The sequence below is a fragment of the Lactuca sativa genome, chromosome 8, assembly GCF_002870075.4.
Source record: "Lactuca sativa cultivar Salinas chromosome 8, Lsat_Salinas_v11, whole genome shotgun sequence".
In the NCBI taxonomy this organism is placed as follows: Eukaryota; Viridiplantae; Streptophyta; class Magnoliopsida; order Asterales; family Asteraceae; genus Lactuca; species Lactuca sativa.
In genome coordinates, this window is record NC_056630.2 from 234,881,289 (window position 1) to 234,908,019 (window position 26,731).

At 36.2% G+C, this 26,731-nt stretch overlaps 1 pseudogene; it reads right to left on the reverse strand.

The window, feature by feature from the left end:
* Positions 1-1,332: 1,332 nt before the first annotated feature.
* Positions 1,333-25,319, reverse strand: LOC111906458 (wax ester synthase/diacylglycerol acyltransferase 5-like; annotated as a pseudogene).
* Between the last annotated feature and the right edge of the window lie 1,412 nt (positions 25,320-26,731).

Sequence of the window (26,731 nt, forward strand, 5' to 3'; positions counted from 1 at the left end):
AATGGACTTAGGTTGCCATTTTTGGGGCTAAATCACCATTTGATGCCATTTTGTTGATATATAAGCATCAAGATTCGAACTTTACGTGACATTCATGATTGGGACGGCAAAATATATGGTTTAGAGGCAAAGATCTGACCTCAGGAGGTCAATAGATTTTGTGCATGGCATGAAATCCACGAGTTGTTCTTGAGACTTGGCGGGTAGGGTTAGGGTTTCACGTAAATCAGTCAGTGAGTAGACTTGCCGAGTTGGGGGATAACTCAGTGAGTCAGAATGGTATTAGAGGACTGGAGTTCGAGGCAGTACTCGCCGAGTTGTTCTTGAGACTCGGCGAGTTGAGTCGAGGTGGCCCTGCGATTCATGCCAGGTGTGACTCATCGAGCATAGGGAGGGACTCGACGTACCAAGCAGGACAAAGAGTTAGTGGACATGTGTGTACTCGCCAAGTCGCCAAAGTGCACTCGACGAGTTGGGTCAAAGTTTGACCGTTGCCTTTAGTTGACTTTTAGGGTTTGGTCAACAATGGAGTCTTTGAGTCAAGAGAGGCGTAAAATAGTCTTTTACCCTATTGAGGGTGCCAATAGAGGGTTGAGTCTAGTCTCGAGAGTTATATTTATGAGAGTATTTACTTTATGTGAATAAGCGGAGGCTAGGCAATATTTCTACCGAGTCAGAGATTTACCGAGACGTCTGAGGTGAGTCTTCTCACTATACTTTACCTAGTGTGGTAACAGAGTTACGTGCCCGAGTATTTTAGAGTTATATGCCAGTGTATTTTCATCTAATTTATGTGTTGTGATTTATTGTGATATGTGATATACATGATTCAGAGTTATAGAGTAAGGACCTTCGGGTCCATAGAGTTAGGGCCAGAGGGCCCACAGAGAGTTGGGCTGGAGGGCCCCACTGAGACACATTGACAAGAGGGTCGACAGAGTTATAGTCTCGAGTGGCTATTATGTGTTAGAGTGGTATTTTGGGGAACTCACTAAGCATTTATGCTTATAGTGTTATGTGTTATGTGTTTCAGGTACTAGTGATGATCGCGGGAAGGCATCGACATGATTCGTACACACGCACATTGGAGTTTATATATTTTGATCTTGGGGTTTTGTACTGATACAATGTTGATACAATGTTTTTATTTATGAATGCAAATGATATTTCATGGTTTTTTTAAAAGTGAAAAATTGTTCAAATTTTTACGGTGTTACATCCATGTCCGTCATTTCCTCCACCTTGGTTATTTCCTCTAACCACTGGCGGTTCAGCTTGACCAACGGTCCTGGTGTAGTTACCTTCTTCCGACTGTCTGTCATTCAGTTTGAGCTATTCAACAGGCATCGAAGCTTCATCCCTGTTATTCAGCAACAATTGCCTCATTTCTTCCCTCTGTTCAGCCATCATAGCCTGGATCATGGCTTGTACTCCAGCTATCGCGACTGGCTCAGATGCAGCTTTTATAATCGGCACCTGCTCAATCACTTGGGGTTAAGTTTTCTGATTCCTGTTTCCATTTGCATTTCCAGCTCCACTTCGAGTTCCTACCATGTTGTTCCATACACCGAAGTACGTGAATTTAGATATTTATTGACGATAGACACTTAAATTCTCCTCATCACTCCGAAACATTACATGTTTGTTCTAATATCGTGGTTGTATGCTTAGAATCCTGAACACATAAAGTTTCCAGGTCCGAGCGGCAGCAGACCATAGATCCAAACAAATAATAGCTTATACGGCAAACAACTCATGATCATCACTTAGCATTTGAAGTTTAAGTCTAGAAATCCTACAAATTCGTAGTTCGCTTAAACTAATGCTCTGATACCAACTGTGACATCCCCATTTTCATGACCAGAAAAGACCGATTTTGTTTATGTTTTATAATAAAATCAAAGCAACTTTTTAAAGAAAGTATTACAGAATTCGTTCCAAAAGATATAGATAAGAATTTATCCAAGTATTTCTAAAGAAATGTATTTTCATTACATTACAAAACTCGGAATGTCATTGTCAATACAGATCAAAAGCCTAAACCAAAAACAACATAAGCCTTACAACATTTCTATTTATTTCTACTGGCCTAGAATACATAATCTCTCATCAAATCATACAACTATGGTCTTGTGCCACTTCCTATGAAACAAAAAAACCGAGTGGGTCAGGCTAGGGAGCCTGGTGAGCATATAGGTTTTTCATCCCAATAAATAAGTTTAACATTTTCAACAATCATTCAACCCGATTACCCATTCTCGTTATCCTCACTTTACGTCCCTAAAGCATCTATTGTAAGGGACCTAACCTAATGAATTTCATCGAGATGGACACTACTGCGAAGGGGATTCCTCATCCATATAGGTCCGAAAGGAAACCATGAGGGGGATGGAGTACACCAGTGAAGACGTCGTTCACAAACACCTACAGGTTACGAGCCTGCTAGCATTCCACTAGACTTCCTAGAAAAGTCCGTGTTCGTTGTCCAGATTCCTCTAGATGACTGGATCATCGTTAACACCGAGGGCTCTCATCTTTTTATTTCATCACACACCAACTATTTCATCTACACATGTTTTACCCAACCTATTTGTAGATATAAAATACATATAAAGTCCAAATCTAAAAAACAATGTTTAAATCTTTCATACAACATAGATCTTAAGGTATAATATATATATATATATATATATATATATATATATATATATATATATATATAGTTTTAGATTGAAAAGTTTAGATCTGAAAGAAAAAGTTCAGATCTGAAAAGAAAGAGGTTTAGATCTTTCATCCAGCATGCATATCAAGTAAACAAAGAATATATACACATAGCACGTAATTTATATAAAATACTTCATATCTAGGTGTAAGATGAAAGTGACTATACATTCACTTGCTAAGGTGGTGATTCCAACTTGGATAGCGCTTCGCTTTGACGAAACCGGGAGGTTTGCTTAAAAATCGGGCTCTACTCAGGCAGAGTTTCAAACTAAAAAACTCTTTTCTTGGAGCCTACGGGGACTCCAGGGATCTCTTCAAGTGCTAGAGAAGTTTTCTAGGTTTTTGGGGATGTTTTGGGAGGTTTAGAGGGTGAGTAGAGAGGGAAAGAAAGGGTAAAAAGTGTGAAAAATGAAGGAGCTCTCAAGTGGTAATTATAGGCTGAAAATGCTAAACTCGTTCAGTTTCTGGCCCAACTCATCAAGTTTTTGGCCCCCCACTCGTCGAGTTTCTGGTCTAACACGTCGAGTTGGTGCCATGTTTCGTCATCTATTGGAGACAAAGCAATGGCTCATATTATGCGACGTCACCCACTTCGCTGTAGCACCCTGCCGGCTTCTAAACCCCATAACATTTGCATACGAGCTCCGTTGTTGACATTCTTTATATCCACTCGTAGTTGGGAACATACTCTAAAACTTTTGTTTAAACTCAGCTGGCTAATTCTTCACCTATTTTAAATTTAATAGTATGAGAAGATTACACTGTTAAACGACCGTGTAAAATTCATAACTTCTACATACGGACTCTATTTTCGTCTGTCTTTTTATCGTTGAAATTATATTGATGAGATCTTCGATTCTCATTTAGGTTGTGTTGGCTAAATGTTGCTCGATCTAAATTTCAAACTCTGGTTGTACACTATTATGCCAAATCTTAGAAAATTCATAACATTCTTATACGAAGTCAGATTTGGACGTTCTTTTTATGCATGCTCTCGGTTTAACGTATACTACGACTTTCATTTAGATTGCTAAGGCTAAAAGGAACTTTATCTTAAACTGACTTTTTACATCACACAACGTCATGCCGGTTTTGTCACAAAACTTCGATAGGTCGTCACTTCTTCGGAATCCTTTTCACGATCATTACAACTTTCTTCATAGATATCGGCTTTATCTAACATTTTATTTTTGACGTTTATTCTCATTCTTAATTTATTATATCATTATAAACAAGTATAAAGCACATAAATTCATGTAATTCACATAATACTCAAATAACTCATTTTTATTACATCAAAATAAGTTACATTTGTTGACCCTAACTATTACATCATCGCATTAATGCTTAGCCTAGAAACACGGGTGTTACACCAGGATACATAACCTAGTGGGCCGAAATTAATGCCTTCGAGCCACGAGTATAGTAAGAAAGACTCACCTTCTAATATGTATGATAGTTGAACTGATCACTGCTCCAAACATTAGCTCTACAGGTCACATGTACAACAAACATGGGCCAAGCCTCAATATACTACTCAAAATACCCATAATCGACCTAAAGTCAAACTTGGTCGAAATATATATTCAACGGTCAAAATTCAAAAGTCAACCTACAGCTGGTTGCCACGCCGTGGTAATCCTTGGCCATGTCGTGGCAGTGAAATGACAAAACTGATGGGTTTTGTGCATAACATCAATCCTAAGGTGTTCATGCAACCCTAATTGTTTGGATCTAGTTTTTCTACTTTGAACATGCAATTAACTTCCAAGACTTATAAACCCTAGATCTAGCATACAAGTAATCAAATTAACATACTAATAGGGTTTAGATCTTACCTTTGATTGTTATATAGCAATAACAATCAATCCTTAGCTTCAGAAAGCTTAGTGCGTCAAATGTTGCACCTCTAATGGAGTCACAAACACCACTAAGCAACAAGATGAAGAAGAGAAGAGAGTGGAGGCACCAAACACGGCTGGAAACCCTAATCCAAGTGTTAGCCACGTTTTGGTGCCTAAGGGCTCCTTATATACTTAGACAATTAGGGTTATCTAACAAGGAAACCCTAATTTGACTGCTTAAGCCCTAAGCAGCCCATGGACTCCTTCTTTAGAAGCCTTGGATGACTTCTAATGGGTTTCCCCCATGGAATTCGTCCACTCCACCATCTATGGAGTCCATAAACCCATCTATGTAATTATCTTATAATTACACAATAAGTCCCTTAAGTTTAATTAATCTCTTTTAGCCACAAAATTAATTCTTAATTAATTCTTGACTAACATTAATTAAACATATGATTTTATATTATTCTTATAATATATTAATAAATCATAATTAAACCTTTCTCTCCTTAATTCATTCTACATATTGCTATGGTGAAGGCAACCCAAAAGGACCATGCTCATATTCGGGTCAAGTACATACCAAAATAGTTATGGACTTAGACACTAATCCAACAGTATCCCACTTGGATAAGTCTAATAACTATTTTGTATAACTTCAAAACCTGATCAACAATCGTAGCTTTCAAAAGCCGCTGTCAACTCTGATCTTATCAGATACCCGTGTCCTTTAGATAAGGGATTATATATTCCTCCATTCTACAAGATATCGTATAGACATAAGACATGATTTTAATCATTCTCTCTATATTGTTTCCCGACTTCCGATTTATGACAACTAATAACAGACTACAATTGAACACATCAACTTAGTCTCGGCTTGGCCATGCGCTTAGGTGTCATCACTAAATCATCGAGGGGCCCACAGATATCGCTTCTATCCCACTTTGGGTACAAGGAATGGATAAAATTCGACTCAAATGCTCGCTTGCATTTACTAATCGAATCACACACAACAATAAGTTTTATAACACCAAGTTACTGGTGCGTTTAATTATTATCAATGTACAACCGACCAACAAATAACAACTCACACGTCTCGGTTTCAAGAATATACAATATTATCGACTCACAATCACTTGCAATATAATATGTGAAGTGATTCACGTGAGCGTGGGTTTAATCCAATACTCTAATCTTATCAAAGCACTCATGAACTCTGCAACAAACTTATGTTATGTCTAAACTCTTCAGACAATCCACAGACTCTTCATGACAGTCTTCCTTCATACCTACTTCCAACGTATGACCGACTGTGGAGGTTCGAATAACCCAATTATTCTGGAAGTCAAAATATGCAAACTAAAACATAACAATAATACTTAATCCTATATGGCCCCATACTTGTCAGAGGAAATAAAACACTTCTATTTATCCACCATATTGATTACTCATTATTTATCATTTAATGTTTTGGATAATCAACTCATTCCTTGAATTATAACAATAATTGTCCCATGCTCCAAGCATGCACACTTTGTTTCCTACGGTCCATGCTTTATAAAATAGATCAATTGGAAAACTTTTCCAATGATGATCATTTCACAATTCCCAATTCTTATCATTAGTGTAAGAACATAACATTCATGCCACTAATAGAATATGTTAGATTCTAACATCTTATGCAATGATCCTTTCGTAATGTCATAGCATAAAAGTCAACAAGACTCTGCTATTGAAATTACAAGGTATTCTATCAGAAATTGTTACAAGACAATTCTATAGATGTGATGTCTCTCACTCAAAGTACATTCCTTTGAACATCCTTCTTGCATAAAAGTTTCTAATCTAGACATAGACTCTTAATATCCAATTCCCAGTACCGAAACATTTCCATATTTACCATATGACAACTCATTCTTAATAGAATCTTATCTATTCATAATAATGTCGATGTGGTCCCTCCAATACCATACTTCCAACTACTCACAAGCGACCAATCCCTAGTGAACTTTGGATTATCCTTTGATAGTAGTTTAATTATTTTAGTCAACACCGATTCTAGTCCTTTTTCCCTCTTAAAGCACTAGGCATTTGGAAAAATTTAGAATGGTCAAATGTTATAGCATTTGCAGTCGATCCAATACCCAAAGCGTATGGGACACGATGCATAATGTCTTACATAAAGATATGATACGTTATCAATCTTCTGCCATAATATTTTATGTCTCACGTTCTCACAATTCGAACTATGAAGAGCGATGCCGTAATCATAATCGAAATTTAAGAACACACTAAGTATCCTTTGACTATATTTATTAAATTTCTCAATCTAAAATTTAGATTTTGAAACGAAGTATAATATTCTCTCCCTTACTTATAACAAAAAAAACTTTTCAACCTTGCAACTTTGCAAAGTATAACTCTTGTTTTCTATAATTAATAGTGCTAACTTGCAGCACTTTCCTTAATAATCATACAAGCATAACATTTATGCTCCCACTATCATGATGATTTTTATCATATAAGCATAACACTTATGCTCCTACTAGCTTTGACATGTATTCAGAAAATAGCTGAACTTCTAGAAAACAATAGTTACTGAATTTTTGAAGTTCATATTTCTAATACCAGATGCTTTGATAAGCCTTTATCTAAGCTTCTTAAACTTATACTCTTTTGCCTTAGAAAGCTCACACGTGAGTCTTGACAAATTCAGAACTTATGTTACTAAGTTCCAAATGTTTAGACTAATTTCCAAATGTCACAATTTGAACTATGGAAAGGGATGTCGTAACCATAATCAAATTTGAGAATACAATTTTCACAACTACTATCTTCTTAAAATCTCTCCCAGTGAAAGCGTTTCCTCACAGTCATTTTCATGAAGGAAGGAATCTTATGATACTTAGATTTTATGGTGCTTTGCCTTACATATCAATGTACTTGCCATCGATCAAGGTGCTTTGCCTTTATGCATTCAAATGAGAACTCATAGAACTTACATTCATAATTAACTCAATTGGAATAGCACAGAAAAAGAATAATGTCAACATGATAGGTTGTAAACCTCAAGTCGTGTGCTAGTGATGATCGATAAGGTTTATTGTTGATTTGTTCTTGAAAACTTTCAAGACCTTTAAGACTCCTACTGACTCCTTGACTTATAAGATTCTCTTGTCAAGAAACATTCCTTGACAAAACAAATATTCAAGAGTTAGTGTAGCTCTTATCAAGACAAAACACTTCACATAATTGGTCCTAGTTGGTCTTTGTATTATCCAAGACAGCACAAGTTACCAATTTCAAATGTGCAAGAATAAGAAAACTTTTCCAAATTCCACATTTGTTGAGTGTTATAAACCTTCTTAAGACTTGTCACTCAATTCACAATCTTGGAGTATAACTCTAAGACTTGATATTGGAATGAAGTATGATTGACGTATTGATTTAACCATTTTCACAATTCTCGATTCCTCTTCATAGACATACAAATGCGCTAAGACTCACTTAGAGGATCAATTGAGATATCACTCTTAATCATTAAGACTTATCATAAACCCAATAAAAGTTACTCTCCCTTCTTCTTAGAATAGAGAAACTTTTATCTTTCTTCCTACTTGATTCTTCTTTATTCGTTCTGCTATTTATTGAAACTCTTTCAACCAACTCATAATTACACTTAATGTTATAAGTATAATCATATTTACTAACCGTAGTAAATCATGATGAATATCTGTGTTACTCTTGTGGTGCACTTGATCAACACACAACCTTGTGTACTCGATCTCCTAGTCCTTCACTTGACACTTTGTCAACGAATTAGTCTAATTTCCAAATATGAAATTTCTCATTCATCACCCAACCAAGTTGTATGATTCCAAGTTTCTATCCAATTGAAACTAGGGCGATGAAAAACTCTCCCTATTTGGTAAATTCTCGACATTTCCACAAATAACATAATTAAGAATCAAATCCATTATTGCTAATAATAGAAACATTCAAAGATCAATTTTTCATACATGCCATTGCAAGGATAAATAAATAATATAAAATCAAAAATTATTTTATTGCGGAAAATTTGTCCTTACAATGCAATTTAATTGAAAAACTATGTTATTACACATTTCTTAGCAATCTATTCTAACTCCAAGTAGTAGCTCAAGAATCCAATCTTCAAGCAATACGATCGAAATCCATTTCTTCACGATTAGATTCAGCTCACTTATTCCCTTAAGCTTCCTCTCTTTTCTTCGATCCTACAAAACATCAAAACGCAATCTTATCACATCATGTATTAAGAATCTAGAATAGGAACTTAAAAGAGTTAGTTAAGAGATTTTACCTGAAGTAGAGCCATACGTCTTGACTCTCCCATCACTTGGACCTCTCAGGTAAATAGGGCAGCTTCGTCTCCAATGCCCCTTCTCTTGGCAATAAAAGCAAATGACCTCTTTTGGAATGGCACAAGGAACTATCTCAGAATTTACCTTTTCTGGATCTCCAATGTCACCATTTTCAATGTCCATTGAAGTTTGGAAGTTTGATTCACTAAATAAATTTGCTTGACAAGCTCGCCAAATCATTGCTGATTCAGTAACTATAAGCAAATAGGTCAAATCAATGAGGGTCGCGTCATGATCCATCATATAGTACTCTCTAACAAACTCACTATATGATTTAGGAAGCGACTGAAGAACCTAGTCAACAACCAACTTACCTGAAATCTCGACATCCTATCAATGTGTGACTTCATCTCTAAGACGTGTAGACACAGAGGTTTCCCATCTTCATGTTTACTTGCCAAAAGGGCTTGAGTGAGCTTGAACTTTTCAAGCCTTCGAACTTGTGTGTTAGGGAGAACAATTGGAGGAGGTGGAGGAAGTGAAGCATGATCTCTTGTTCCTCAATCATATCGTGGAAAATCAACTTCGTTTGGACGACTTGTTCCAAGGCATTTAGGAAAATCATGATTGTCCGAACTAGACATCTACAAAACGGGAGAAAATTCAAGTTAGGTTGATTAGAATCTCTGATGTGACACCCAAATGAAACATCAAGGCTAGGATCCAACACAATACTCTACAACCTAGAAGAAGGATGTCGTAATTTAGTTGCAGAATATTTGAAGGTAGACGATTTTCCAATTTCCACCATGAAAAACGAAAAGGAAGTTTAAGTTTTAAACGAATTGAAACTCCTAGATCTTTTGAGATTCATTGAACTTTTCGATGGCATGTTTAATCTCGATTATGCCTTTCTATTTGTGACTGGGATGCTGAGGATCACAAATAAGGTGTGAATAACCATACGAATCGCGTGGTGCACCCAATGCAACTATCACCTAATCAATGTGCCAGTTAGCCACACACGCTCCACTGATCTATGATAAACATCGAGCCGCCATTCGCCATCAATGTCATCCCCAAATTAGTGTGTCGGTTAACCACACACGCTCCACTAACGTTTGACAAGGGTACGAAGTGTAATTACATGGATTAGCATACAATTTCACATTTTGCCTAAAGTCACTATCATTTGGGAATTTGTAAAAGCATTTAGTTACTTTGTACTTTATTATACTTATAATGGAAGGTTTTTGTCCTATCCTACCTGTTCGGTTAATGACCATCCACTAGTAAAGAGTGAGGTGGGTAAGAGTGGATACACATTCAATCGCCATTTTATAGGCAATTTCCTTAAACATCCCATATAGACCAGCTTCGTGAATGAGACATACTAACTGTAAGACTGACTTTTTACTCATATATATATACATACATATATATATATATATATATATATATATATATATATATATATATATAATATTAGACTTTTAGTGTTACATATATATATAGTATAGGGTGTATTTTACACTTTTAAAATACTAGGTGGTCTAATTTAATAAATTATACTTTTAATTTAATTAAATGTAAACCAAAACTTTATGGGTTTATTAAATCTCTTTTAATTATACACTTTAATTAATTAATAAAACCATAAGGGTATGATTTGAACTTTTCAAAAAAATACTAGGGTTTTAGAATTTAACATTTCAAAATTAAACTTTTAATCAACTTTTAAATTCCAAAACTTGAGGGCAAGTTTTGAAACATTTTAAAGCATTAGGGTTTAGAATTTAAATATATATCAAAATTAAACTTTTAATCAAAAAATTTAAATATCAAAACTTTAGAGCTAGTTTTGAAACTTTTCAAAACATTAGGGTTTAGCTATTTAAATTTCAAAAACAAAACTTTTAAGTTCAAATTTAAACTATAAAACCTAAAGGGTGCAAATTGAAACTTTTCAAACTAACTAGGTCAAATGTTTATCTAATAATAATCCTATATTATCCATATTTAACCAAATCCATTAATTTTGATAAGGATAAACATTCCAAACATAAAAAAAAAATTGATTATAGGCAACAAAAACGAGTTTGGTAATTATCCCTATCAAAATCTGGCCAGAAATTCGAAAGTCCCGTCAACAGAACAACCAACTCGTCGAGTTCATGCAACTCGTCGAGTTTTAAGAAAAAGTCGGCGAGTTCATCAGGCAGTGAGCAAAAATTTTCGATTTTCAGATCTTTGGCAGTTCAATTATGCTATGCTTCTATTCAATAGAAAAATGACCTAGGCTCTGATACCACTGATGGGTTTTGTGCATAACATCAATCCTATGGTGTTCATGCAACCCTGATTGCTTGGATCTAGTGTTTCTACTTTGAACATGAAATTAACTTCTAAGAGTTATAAACCCTAGATCTAGCATACAAGTAATCAAATTAACATACTAATAGGGTTTAGATCTTACCTTTGATTGTTATATAGCAATAACAATCAATCTTTAGCTTTAGAAAGCTTAGTGCCTCAAATGTTGCACCTCTAATGGAGTCACAAACACCACTAAGCAACAAGATGAAGATGAGAAGAGAGTGGATGCACCAAAAACAGTTGGAAACCCTAATCCAAGTGTTAGCCACGTTTTTGGTGCCTAAGGGCTCCTTATATACTTAGGCAATTAGGGTTATCTAACAAGGAAACCCTAACTTGACTGCTTAAGCCCTAAGCAGCCCATGGACTCCTTCTTTAGAAGCCTTGGATGACTTCTAATGGGTTTCCCCCAGGGAATTTGTCATCTCCAACTTCTATGGAGTCCATAAGCCCATCTATGTAATTATCTTATAATTACACAATAAGTCCCTTAAGTTTAATTAATCTCTTTTAGCCAGAAAATTAATTCTTAATTAGTTCTTGACTAATATTAATTAAACAATATGATTTATATTATTCTTATAATATATTAATAAATCATAATTAAACCTTTCTCTCCTTAATTCATCCTACATATTGCTATGGTGAAGGCAACCCAAAAGGACCATGCTCATAATCGGGTCAAGTACATGCCAAAATAATTATGGACTTCGACACTAATAAAAAAAAAAATAGACGAGCTTTAGCCCAGTTTCTATGTCGTGTCAACGTAACCTACATCTGGCTGCCACATCGTGGTAATCCCTGGCCATGTCGTGGCAATGAAATAACAAAACAGACGAGCTATAGCCCAGTTTCTATGTCGTCTCGACCCAAGGCTACATTGTTGGCATTTGTTCTTAACAGGATAAGGATTTAAGTCGTTTTCTTCGATTCTAAGGCTCCAAAGGTCATATCTGGTCTATTATATGGTCTAAATGGATAAAGTTTCCAATTTTATCCCTTAAGACTCTCTAAGAGATAAAGATCACTACTCCTACGTCCAAAAAGGGAAAAAACACAACTTGGCTTAATATATAAGTACTTAATCTTGATGACCTCTAGTCCAACAATTCTACAAAGGTTTCTTGCACCACTAATAACAAAAAAATCCATGCTTTTGAGACATGCATGTCCACTGCATGTCTTACACTCCTATTAGGTCAAAATGAGGGTTAATGGCCAAAAATCCATGCATGAAACCAAAGCACAATACTAATTCAGATCCAGAGCACCAAATAATCCAGATGGCCTGGAGATTCATAAAGTTGCAAACTTTATAAGATCTCACCACTCAAACTCATCAATACATGAAGAAAAGATACAAAATCTAAAGACATAGCAAATTAGCAAGGAAAAAGGTTGGGTGTTGGACACTCACCAAGGTACAGAAGATGTGCTACATGATGCAGATGATGCTTGCAAGGTAACTACCACACCAAGGGTTTCCTTCGCCTTTAAATATCAATAAAAACACTACAAATGTGTTCACAATTGCAATGGATGCTAAGGTTAGGGTTTTTGAACTTGGGAGGCTGATGGAGGCTGAATGATCACGAAACCCTAGCCTTAATGTTCTTTAAATAGGGCCCAAATCCCAAATATATTTTGTTTTTCTCTAAACACACCTACCACACCATGGAGCATATAACCATGTCATGACAGGTCATTTAAACCCACGACCCACAGCAATATCGCCATGTTGTGGTGAAAATCCTCCATGATGTAGCAAACTAGTTATAAAAGTTTAATATTTAAAAAATTAACTCATACAATGAACGGATGTTACACTTACGCTTCATCCGAAGCTCCAACTCAATGTTTTATTCCTAGGCTCTAGCAATCATGTCATCCAAGGTATTAAATCTCGACAAACTCATAAACCCTCGTATGTCATCCCTAAGCATGACTGATACATTGTGTTTCTCATCTTCTCATCCACAACCTACTGTGCAACCTGTAGAGCTCTCTCCTGGAAGTTGACTATGATTTCCGCTACAGTCTTCATAGTATGGCAAAGGTCCTAAAACATCCTCGCCATCTGCTGCACCTCAATAGTAGGTGCAAAATTGACTTTTAATCTCTTCAAAAAGTTAGTGTAGGCCATGTCCATCACTGCCTTTGTCCCCAAAATATGGACATCCTCCTCCCACCAGTCGCAAGCTCAGTCCCTTAAAAGGCAAGATACGAATCCCACCTTTGACCCCTCGGGGAAGAAACTTATCCGCTAAGCATTCTCCATACCAATGATCCACCATCGACTAATAATAGGGTCCTTCTTCCTGAAGCCTTGAATTCCTAAAAAGAGAGATTTCATGCCCCCAACTAACCGAACAAAATCTCGAAACGAAAGGGCCCTAAACAATCATCCAAAAGCTCAAGGATCCTCTCTATATTCTTACAAAACATCAATGGAGTTGCATCCAAAATGCCATGAGTGATCTCCGACCTGATGAACTAGTGTATCCTCTCATCAATCGGTTCAGCACCAGAGCCAAAAACATAACCTCCTCCTTGAGTGCTCACCACCATGCTGAAATACAAACATAGAAACAATCATACTATATTCGAGGGAACTTCAACACTGCAAGCTCCTTAGAATCTCTGTCATTTTTCCATGATTCGAGTACAAATCATATGCTTCCAGTTATGTGGGCCCAATACAACCTTCCACACCTATCTAATATTTCCAAAAGAATCATCCTAAATCCTCCATGTCACTTTACCTTAGCAATCCACAAAATCCCTATGGTAAACAACATACATATCCCACTATATCACTCCATAGGTTCTCCAAGAAATCCTAATCTCAGTTGCTTCTGCAATACTTCGAACTTCTACCAACACCACCGATTGCCCTACGCATGAAAATTATACACAATTCAGGATCAAATAGATTGTAGAATAAATGACTCTACAATAAGTTCAAAACTAGACAAGAAACAAGAAATAAGGCTAAATCAGTCATTTTAGGGCTATATGATCCTAATCGTATATAATTTTTAAATAGACACTTAGAAATTAACTCCAATAATATAGATTTCAAGTAATACATAACATCAAATTCCTCCTAGGCTACAAGATATCATAAATCATGAAATTCTATCTTGTAGTTCTTGAAGGTATCCTTAGCCATATCTTAGCTTGCAATTCACATAGACGCACAAACCTCATGTGTGGGTATCTTGGGAATTACTTACTTGAGCTTTGGTGATTGCATGCATCACACCCTTTTGTTTGAAAAAGTCTTTTTAGAAAATTTATTTTCTTTAAAAAAGATTATCAATTCCTCACTTTGAGTTCAAATAAACCTTAGAGTGTGCCTGAATTCCTCAAATCATGACTCTGATACCAACTTGTAACATCACAAAAATACAAATATTTTTTTTTCTTTTTGAAATCATCAAATTTACACATGTTTGTTCCAAAATCATTCATAGTAAAATGTATCACAATCATATGAGTATAATAACAATCATCAGTATGAAAAATCATCATGGGATAATGTGTAGTCAAGCCAGGCCCTTCCTTTTGGGACTGGAAGTGCCTGAAAATGTTTAAACTACAAAACCATAAGCACAAAGCTTTGTGAGTTCCCCATAATACCACATTCCATACATATCATCGGGCCCTGCCCACATAACGGGCCCCGCCAAACATATAAACAATCCCATACCAACATACAAATGGGCCCAACCCAACATAAAAAGCAGTCCCAGCCGAGCACATCATGCAAGAGTTACAAAAACAGTTGGCATCCTACATAGTATATAGTGAGCTAACTCACCTTGCAGATGCAATAAAAATCTAACATTGCTCGATGCCAATGGACCGGGTGCTACACACCTCCCAATAAACCATTTAGCGTAAACCCTTAGTCTACCTTCTAAAAATGGCCAATTAGCCTAAAAGTCAATAAGGTCAATATGTCAATAGTCAAAGTCATCATTAGCCGACTCTCATGTCGTGACTAGCCCTTGTTCACATCGTGGGAAAATAAACTCGACACAATCATAAACTTGTTCATGATCTAATTCAGTCACGATTCAAGCTCAGACCATCACGTTGTGACAAAATCTATCCAAACTAATGGGGAAATCCCTATTCTTTGCGTCGTGACGAGGAGGCTATCGCGTTGTGAAACTAGGCATTCCACAGCTTAATAGATTCAGTTCTCCATCCATTAAGCGATATACTCATTCCTTCCAGAAGGTTTCCTAACGTCCAGTACAACCTAAAGATCAATGCTTTTTTCCATGCGTGACCATTGTAATTCTAAAGCCCAAACTAGGTTAAAAATGTAAAAACGAAACCAAGAATCTCATGCATGGGTTCAATACACGAGCAAACTTCATATCCAAACCATACAAAGCTCAAACGACCTCAAGGATCTATAAAGTTTCTAAAATTATCGAATCCCACCATTCCAACTAGCTCAAACTTGAAGAAAATGGGACAAAACTTTAGATCTAACAACCTAGAACAATAATGTTTGGATCTGGAACACTAACAAAGTTCCAAATATGCCCAAATGAAGTCCCAGAGTTTGTGAAGATCCTCACAACACTGCCAAAGCCTTCTTCTTCCTTCAAAAGCAACCAAAAGCACTAATGTGAGCTTAAAAATGAAGGAGAGGGGTTAGGGTTTCTTCGAGAGGGTTAAGGAGGTAACGGAGGCTGAGGTTGAAGGAAATCCTAGCCCCTTACTTACTTTAAATATGGTCTAATTGCGGAAATTAGGGTTTATCCTTGATCAAGTGTAAGGCCGTGATTGTCATAGTTTCATGTCGTAACACTTAAATGAGAATCACTTCTCTCGTGTCCATGTCATGATGTGAAGATGCTTCCCTCACATCGTGACCCCCCTCAAACCTCATATTTTACTTAAAATTCCACACCTTGAGGGTCCGAATGTTACAAAAGTCAATGTCATTAAAAACTAAGAACTTTAAATATTCAATTAATAGGTAGCTAGTATCAATTACAAAATAATCTATGTTATACTAGGCTAGCATTTAGATTTATACAACTAAAATCATTTTGAATCTTAGGGATTTTACCTTCTAACTGGGTCCAAAGTTGAACCTGGTCCTTATTCATCAATCTACATTTTTGTTTTTCCTTTTAAAATGTTAGACTCGGTCCAACTGTAGGACTCAGTCCGATAAAATCAATTAATTTAATCCATTGGAAAACTATGAAGGATTAGGAAAAATGTCCATGTTCTCCATTTTGCCCATGCTCAAAAGAACAAAACAAAGAAATACAGGAAACCGATAATCTCAAATGCGATTGTTTTCATCCTCCGAGGCTACCCACCCCATAGCATGTTGTCTTCCTCAAGTATGATTGTTTTCCCTCTCATGTTCCAATTTCGGTCCATGTGAGTGTTCAATTTTGTTTCAAAATTAGTTTCATAAACTAGTAAAATTGCTAACGGAAGACTTCAAGATTTCAAAAATAATATAACTAATTATACCCACCAAGGATCATATTGCAAGTTGTAGAAAGATTAAATCACCAACCAAAGAGGGGATGAAGAAATAACAACCTTTGTATTTCTTTAGGTCCTCTTGGGAGGCTTAGAAGTTGAAGGAGAATGTTGAACCTTTGAGACACCAACAAGTTATCAACTTGATGTAGATGCTAGTCCATAAACTTTTACAATCATACGCTTGAAGTTCATAACCAAGGTATGAACTTCAAGATAGTTAAAATCAAGTAATCTTCAAGTCTTTAAGGAAAAAACTAGATAGAGAGCATGTAAAAGAGAATAGGGGATATAGTTTTGCTCTCTCAAAACAACTAGTGAGCATCAAAGTGTCTAAATTAGTCATAAACTTGAATTAATATCCAAGAGTCCTTATATCATCAAGCACTTTATGACACAAGACCATCTTTTTCCCCATGCATGCTGTAGTGAAATAAGCGCATGGTTTGGCATGTGGAATTCAAGATTGCACAATGAAAATGGTGATTTGGGTGTTCAAGATATGTATTGAATATATATGGTGTTACAAAAGGGGACATAGATCTACATCTACATAAATAACACACACTTACACACTCACTTTTACACCTCTCAAGCACACCTCTAAAAGTGGAATAAACCCACCTTATATAGAGGTGTTTACATGCCTCTCTCTCTCACTCTCTCTAACTCATGGGTCAAAAGGCTAATGCACCACATGCAACTGAGTTTTACAAAAGTCAAACGATTACAAAGTCAAACATGAATAACTTTGCACCCCAACATTCTCCCCCTTAAAGTTAGGAACGGATGACCCACTTCAAATCTTCCAAAATTGAGCAATTAAACGATCCAAGCCTCAAAGGTGACACATGTCGAAAAAAACTTCAATCTTCAATTCTTCTATGATTCTTCAATTTGGGCTCTAGGATGTGAGACCATACAAATCGAGCATCAACGAATGATCACGAGCTTCTCAAACTCTAAATTGATCACCAAAAGTTGAGCATAAAAACACACCCTGAAAATCTTCAATAAAACCAAACCCATTTCGAAAATAAATCATTTCCGAACTTCAAATTGCATCATTTCGTAAGCTTCAAAAATTCAAGGTCACTTCGGTCTTCAAATCCACGTAATATGAAAAATTCAAGTTCAAATTTCCATATAAATTTCTCCCCCTTTTATAATTGAAATTTGATTATAAAACGTTCAAGGAAAGAGAACGTGCTCTATTCGGAATTTTTTGTGTCAAAATTTCCCCCTGAACATGTGGCATAATCTTTGTGCTTCAATCCGGAAAACCCAAACAATATTCAATTTTTATCTTCGTTCACAGATCGCATTTGACACAAATTTCTCAAAAATGGGTAGAAATTGTCAATTTCAAAATTCTGCAGTGACCCGGCGCGCCCAAAACAACAAAATATGCAAAACTCTCCCCCTTTTCCAAAGCTGGGTAGAAAGCGTCAATTTACACAAACTACAGTGCCTAATTTCGACAATTCTGCCCTTTGTTCTCCAAACATATGAAGAATACCCCAAACCTAAGAAACTTCAGTCAATTTTTCGAAGTGGGGTAAAAACTGTCAAATTGTCGAAAGTTGATCCATTTGTCGAAGTCACCAAAAATTCGAAAGTTCAAGGACTGATTTTGATTGTCCATTTTTCTTTAAAACATACGAAGCTTTTATCAATCATACCAAGTTTTTAAACTTTGTTAAACGGTCGAAACTATAAGGGCTATATTTGAAAGTTTTGCTTTTCTACTTCAATTCATACGAAACTTCAACTTCGAATGAAAACATTTGCCCTTATTCTTTTCCCTTCGTATGAAATCTTTAACACCTCATCGATATACAGAGATCCTTCGTGCTTCGTACGAAATCTTCAGCCTCATTCGTGAGATTTAATTAAACCTTCGACACCAAGAATCATTGATCCGAATCAATGTCACAACCCTTCTTTTAAAAGAACAACACACTTCGTATGTTTTATACCCAGTTAAGCTTCGGACATAGCTTTGACCTTCGATTTCCAACCCACTCGGTGCCAATGAACAAACAAAAATCAACCTTTCGAAATCGATGTCAATCTACACTTCGTTATCACAAAAATGAAGTCTTCAAAAGTACTCAACATCAAAACTTTGTATTATCGAACCATCGATATCGAAATCAATACGTCTAATTGTAAAATCCATTTCCATTGCTAAGATAACGAACTCGAAACAAATACCTGCTCATTCATCGATTCTTAAGCCAACAATTGATTATCGATCCCAAATCAACATTCAATGCTTCATTTTTTTTAAATCAAAATCAAAATCGATTGATTTCAACTCTACAATCAATTTCAACCACAATCGAGTTTTCTAATCGATTTTTGGCTTCTCAGGCAACAATCAATATCAGTAATCCTTTTCCCTTCGAAATCAAAATCCATTCTTCAATTCGTGATACCGACATCATTGATTTTAAACCATCTCAGTCGATTTAAACAATAGTTGACACTGAGAGATTAGCAACGATTTCTCACATCAAACTCAAAAAGCTTGATTTTCGAAATATTAGTTGTAACTTGATCACAATCCATCGTTGAGATTTAACTCAATGTAATGAATCAATTCACAAGTATATCTTCCACAATCAAAGTAACAAATGATACAAGTGTTGATAGAAGAACGATACTTTAGAACGAGAACAAAGGATAAGTTGAATGCAGATTCAAAACAAATTATAAAGCGATTGACTTAATTTAGATAAATCAATGGGCCTTTACATTAAGACCAGATTAAACATCATAATGGGATTCTTAATTTGGACAGATCACGAACATAGACCAAATATGAACAGTAACCGACTTAAAGTAATTTTGGGCTAAATCGTGCTTGATGAACAGTAACAAATCAAGAATTGGGCTCAAAGTTGAATACGAATATTAATAAACTCAAATTTTTGATTTGTTTTCGGTTCAAATTTTTATTCAAACTTATGATTTCAATTTGAAAATCAAATCGAAAAAACGAATATAAGATTGGATCGGGCTTTGATCAACGAAAAATTATTGGATCACAACAAATGGTTTTTTCTAGAAAAAATTTGATCCAACCAGTCAAATGATCACAAATCAACAAACGCAACACATGAATTCAATGAAATTAAGAGAGATCATAGAGAGAGACTCACCAAAAATGCTTCAGTTGTGATAAAAGTTGCCAAACCGATAATCATTCTTCAAAAATCACTTTGATCATTGAAGACCCGCTCTGATACCAATTGTAATGACATAAGAACATGGTTTGGCATGCGGAATTAAAGATTGCACAATGAACATGGTGATTTGGGTGTTTAAGAGATGTATTGAATATGTATGGTGTTACAAAAAGAGACATAGATCTACATATACATAAATAACACACACTTACACACTCACTTTTACACCTCTCAAGCAGACCTCTACAAGTGGACTAAACCCACCTTATGTAGAGGTGTTTACATGTCTCTCTCTCACTCTCTCTAACTCATGGGTCAAAAGGCTAATGCACAACATGCAAGTAGTTTTTACAAATGTTTAACAATTACAAAGTCAAACTTGAATAACTTTGCACCCCACACATGCAAGCCATGCTTTACTTTTCCTTTAAAATAATCAAAACATCATCCTTTGTCTAACAAGTGATAGTTACGGTTTCGAGTATAATGACAAGTCAACGATTTGTAAACTTTATAAATACCCTTTATAAAATATAAACCTTAACATTTTGATATAAGACAAAAATTTTCTTAATGTCCAAAATGTTGTACATGACTTATTAACTAATACCATTTCAAATAATATGCTACTTAATAATGAAAATATTATTTCCATGAAATAAATAATTTCTAGTTTAATTATAAGAGTTCGCTAAATATTTGTTAAAATCAATTTCTAATAGGTAATCAATTGTAACAAGTTGTTATTAGTGTGATCCATTAGTATTATATGTTAATTAGCATTATCAGTTTAATATGACTTTAGAGGATACTAGATCTTTTAATCTCCTACTAGTGCAAAATTCATATTACACTGATATAGACAGTGATGAACGTATAGGAACACTTCAGTTCCCCCATCAACATACGACTTTGTGCCATTATATTAATGCCTCATTCCTAGAAATCTCAGAGTTGTAATTAGTGTATAAGGTAAGTTTATCAGTTATCCCCTTGTCACAGACAACATGTTAAACTTGAGATACGGATCATGATCAATCTCATTAAGTGTTTAAATTTTAGTACGACAACTTAGATGTCTAACTCTCAAAACATAAGAGGAACAAATCTCATCTTGACTACATAAGCCTCTTACATTGTTCACAACATACCAGAAACTAGCTTTTATAACTGGCCGATTTAGGACCAACATTCGACAATATCAAAGCACAACATTACCTACACTAAATTCCTACTATATATTTAAGGTGTTAAGGATACAAAGATAGTACTTTTTAATTGAGTATCACTCATGATAACGATCCATCAGGTGAGCTTGATGGGAACAAGTTCAATTCCAGTTCTCTGACAAGTATCTATGAAACTTGGTTTCAAGTTATAACCCATTGCCTACTTTCGTCTGGTAAAAGTCAACAAATCCAATTTGTATTAATCTTACTTAATAATTTATGCCATAATTAAATCCCACAATGAACTTTTAGAATAATAAAATTATTCATGGATTAAACATGTTAATATTGAACACAACAAGCATTAATGTGATGATCATATCCTAGTACATCAAGACATTATCCAATAGTTGTTGTCATAATGTTCCAATACCCAAATACTAAATCCAACTAAAACTCCTATTTCTAGAATAATAGAGTCTTTTAGCCAAGGTGTCACCATTCATACTAAGCTCAAAATTAGGACTCTGATAATGAGTTTGGGTAAACTTAATTATTGTGAATTCTATAAATACTATTTAGGATTTTTACATCACTAATATATATACATATATATATATATATGTATATGTATGTATATATATATATATATATATATATATATATATATATATAAGTTGGATCAATATAAGGATTATGTTTGAGAGAAAGGTTGAAGGAGTAGACGGAGGAACAACGAAAAAGGAGGTTACCTGGTCAACGTAGTGTGCAGGCAAGAAACAAATCTTTTGAGAGTTCGAGCTAGAGAAAGAACCGATGGGTATATCAATTGAATGGGAAAAAGGGGTTTCTACCATTTTGTTGTGTGTATACCCTACGGAGATAACTTGTCATCCCTATACCCTTATAAAAAACGATGTCGTCTCGTATTTTCAGATAAGTACATTATATATATATATATATATATATATATATATATATATATATATATATATATATATATATATATATATATATATATATATAGGGATGAGAATTTGGCCTGAAAACCCGAACAGAACCGAATTAGACCCGAATAAGCAATTTGATTCGGTTTTTGGGTATCTATATAAGGCTTATTCGTTTTTTGGGTTATTCGGTCCGGGTTACCCATATAAGGTCTTATTCGGTCCAAAAGGACTGAACCGAATATGAAAAGTCACATTTTTTCCCCTTGCACGATTGCTTATTCACTCTTGTGTTCTATCGATCGTTACCCAAAATACCCACGTAATGTTTAATGTTTAACTTACATACTTATAGATAGATTTTTGGGTGTTTCAGATGTTTAATGTTTAGTGTTTAATATGTTCCGTAATAACTATATCTTAAGAATGTGGTGGTTGGATTTTACATTTTATATATCAAGAATGGTTAATCCCTGTTATCCGTGTTTATCATAAGCTACAAAAGTCATTCAAAATACAATATTTATTATCACATTGTAAATGCTATTTGTAAATGTTATTTCGGTTATTTGGGGTATTCGGCTCCTTAATCATCTTGTACATGTTATTTGGGTTATTCGGGCCGGAACCGAACCGAATCGAATAATACCCGAACCGAACTAAACCTGTATTGCTTATTTGGTTCGGTTTTCGGTTCATATAATTACCCTTATTCGGTTTTCGGTTTATTCGTGTTCAGGTCGGTTTGGTTCGGTTCCGACCCGAATAACATCCATATATACATACATATATATATATATATATATATATATATATATATATATATATATATATATATATATATATATATATATATATAGTTTTATTTGTTTTTGGGACGATATGTCGTCCCTACTACTTTTCGGACACCCACACATTTTTTTTTTTCATTCTCTAGCTATGATATTTCATCCTTATTTTTTATAGTAGTTTATTTGTCAACACAATAGCGACGATATTTCGTCACTACTTTTTTTTTCTATAGCGACGACATTTGTCGTCCATCTAATTTTCCTCTCTATAAATGTTTATTCTTCTTGTGAAAGTATGTAATACATACCACATGAAGACATGGCTTGATTTGCTTGATTTGATCTAGAGAGAATGTGATTGTCGTTATATTGATGCGATTGAACTAGATCCCTTTGTTGCTTGAGTGTATTGGGCTCTACCTATCTTCCAAATAACTACTCTTTATAACGCTCCAACCGGAATCCATAACAGTATCTATTGCACAACTTAGGACCTTTGGTACATGACTAATTATGGTTTTAGGATCATTTTCTGGCTATGTTAATGGTAGGGAAAGATTATATACCCTTTATAGACAAGAGAGAAGAGCACGCATAATAGAGTATCCATCACCAAGGGAATGATAAAGCTTGAACACAAGGCTTTCAGATGCATTGCTTCTTAGGTACTTGATGATGTGAATTTCCCATTGTGGCTTTGTTTGTGCTAGTCGATCCATCGCCATTTTGATAGGTAATCATTGAAATAATGATCATATGATTCTAGTGAAAATCCTTCAAGAAAACAAGGGATTTTGATATGCTCTTCCACATTCACTTATACTCTATTCTAGTGCTTCACTCCCTTTTTGTCTTCCACCTGATCATAGAACTAGGCAACCATAATTAATGGCATAGTAATAAAGAATACATGATTGATTTATTATATTTTGGGTACTTTTTTGGACTTGGTTGTTCCCTATGTAATTTGTATTTCTCTAGCTCCTATCTAAATCTTAAACACATATTGCACTTCGTATAAACGTAAAATAGCTAGAAATCATGTAGTGTGATATTTTGGTTCATGTTTGCAATCTTTAATTAACCATTTCTCATCAGCATGTCTGAAGATATTTGTAAGATCCATAACCATCATTAGCATCGTCAATCGTAAGAGACGCAAAGAGAGTAGCCATAGTAGTTGGAAAGTCAATATTACCATAATGGAAGAGACACGAGGGTTAATGGGAAGAAAGACATCATTAATGAGTTCTAGGATTGAAGAGTCATCAACTGGGTTCTCAAACTCCAAGATACAAATAATACAAATAGAAAGCACTGAGTTGTTGAAGTACTTCCCTGTCGGAGTCACTGGCTCCAATAGTACTGTATCTTCCAAACCTCTTACCCTAACTCTCAAATCAATATGTTATATATTGTCGTGTATTTTACTGCAAAATGCTCAAGTACTTTATGACGTGTTTTCCTCACAATTTATTCTCTAGAAAGTGTTAGGGAAAAACGAAAATAGGGTTATTGGAAATCTGGATTACAAACAGGCCTCACACTTTATGCTCAAGTACTTTATAACGTGTTTTCCTCACAATCATCCTGAACTACCTTTCCTGGGAATCTCTCCCATAAATACTGTTCTAGCCCTCTAGGGGTTTCGAGCCTTAACTCCATCCCATCTACTCAGATCACGGCCTAAACCCAGGCTTCACAACAACCAATCACCTTTTCCGCAAACCTTAGTTTGTATCCCGCCCCACTTGCCTGTTACTCACTCCTACCAGCCCACACTCTTGGCGGATTGAACACTACTGAAACCGAAACATCTAATTGACCTCTCATGCTGTCGATCCTCCTGAGAATTTTCCAATTCTCCCCACTTAGAGCATTGACTACCCACCACTGGTGATCCAATCGGCATCACTTAAACAATCCTACTCAACAAATTCTCTTATACTTGCACTGGTTCTGAAACGATCAACCTTCACAAAATCACGTTCCGACATCGCACATCACGAACTCTTAGGGAGTTCGACTCCCCGCTAAACACTTCCCAAAACACAAATGTTAAGCTTGACAACAAGACCATACAACCAATTTCTGACCATCAATCCCTTTGATGCTAACCGCCTACAACTCCTGATTACTAACATTCCCAATAGCACAACCCTCGATCAAAAAAAACTGACAAAAGAACTAACGAATAATATACCATGAATCATGCGAACAAGACCAGCAGATATATAATACTCCATAACCACCACAAGATAACAAGATAACAAACAGCAACGAAACGAAAACATACCCGCAACTGCATCCGACTCTGCCCTGACCTCCTCTACTGTGAGCTGATCAGCGCGTCCTTGAGCCCTCGGGGGCTCTGCTTCAACATGACCTCCACCCATAATCCTCAAAGTGGCCGATGCTGGAGCCTGCACCGGTCCTGCAGCAAGTTGTGGATAGTTGGCTCGCATGTGACTAACCTGATGGCACAGATAACCAATCCTCATATCCTGAACCGGGGCTGACTGACGGCAATCCCTCGCATAATTCCCCTCTCTCCTCCATTTACGGCATGCACCACCGGACCTACAAACTGTGGTGTGACCCTTCCCGCACTTCCCACAAGTGCAGCTGCCCTGATCTCCCAACCTAGAATCAACGGTCTTGGGCCGTTTCGGCGCTAGCTGTGACCACACCCGGGCCTGTCTCTGCTCTCGCAACTGCAACTCAATCTCCAACTCATGCCACCGGGCAGCCTCCTGCAACTCTAACAAGGTATCACACCTCTGCATAGACACAAACTGTCTAATATCCCTCTTGAGCATACTCAGATATCGGGACATCTGAGCCTGTTCTAAAGCAAACTCCGGGAAAAACATCGCCCTCTCAGTAAACATCCTGGTGATCTCCATCACCGACTCCAAATCCTGCTTCAGCTCCAAAAACTCCTGAGCCAATCTGTCCCGCTCCACCCGCGAAACATAACGAGTACTGAACATGTCTCAGAACTAATCCCGAGTAACCGCAGCCCGTTGCGCATCAGAATAAGATCTCGTAGTCAATCTCCACCAATTTTTCGCCCCGAGCCTCAACAGGTTCAGAGCACACCTCACCCTCTGATCAGCAGGGCCTGAACATGTGAAGAAACATCCCACCACGTCTGACAACCATCTCATCGCAACTATCAGGTCCTAAACTCCATCGAAAGTAGGGCGCTTTGTGATGTCAAAATCCCGATACTGGAAGCCCCTACTGGCTCCTCCCCCTGCCGCTACCACAGCCGCGGCCGCTATCTCCGCTATAGCCGCATAACGCTCATCAAAATACTCGACCATGGCGGTCTTGATCCACCCAAACAGTTCTGGAAACTCGGCCCGAAACATAGCAACAACCTCAACATGCAGGATCTCGTGAATCCTAGCATCCAACTCGTCTCTTCTCATCTGACCAATTACCTCGGGTGGCACCGTGTAAGTCCCCAAAATTAAGGATCCAAATTAGTAATCAATAAAGTAAACTATGAACAAGATGAAATGTAGAAGGAGTAGAAATCAGATCAAGCATGCAGACATCTATTACTGAAAGATGTCAGGTACACCTTGGGAAGTACAATCACAGCATGAGTTCAGCAAAACGTTGCATATCTAACACACAACCCACTATTTATACATATCACAAGCAGCACACAAGTGTGCATCCACACACACGTGTGCGGCCGCACACGAGTGTGAGGTAGCACACACACGTTATTCTAACATAACCAAACCACACACACTGTTACAAACTCCTAAATATACTGATGCCTAGCTCACAC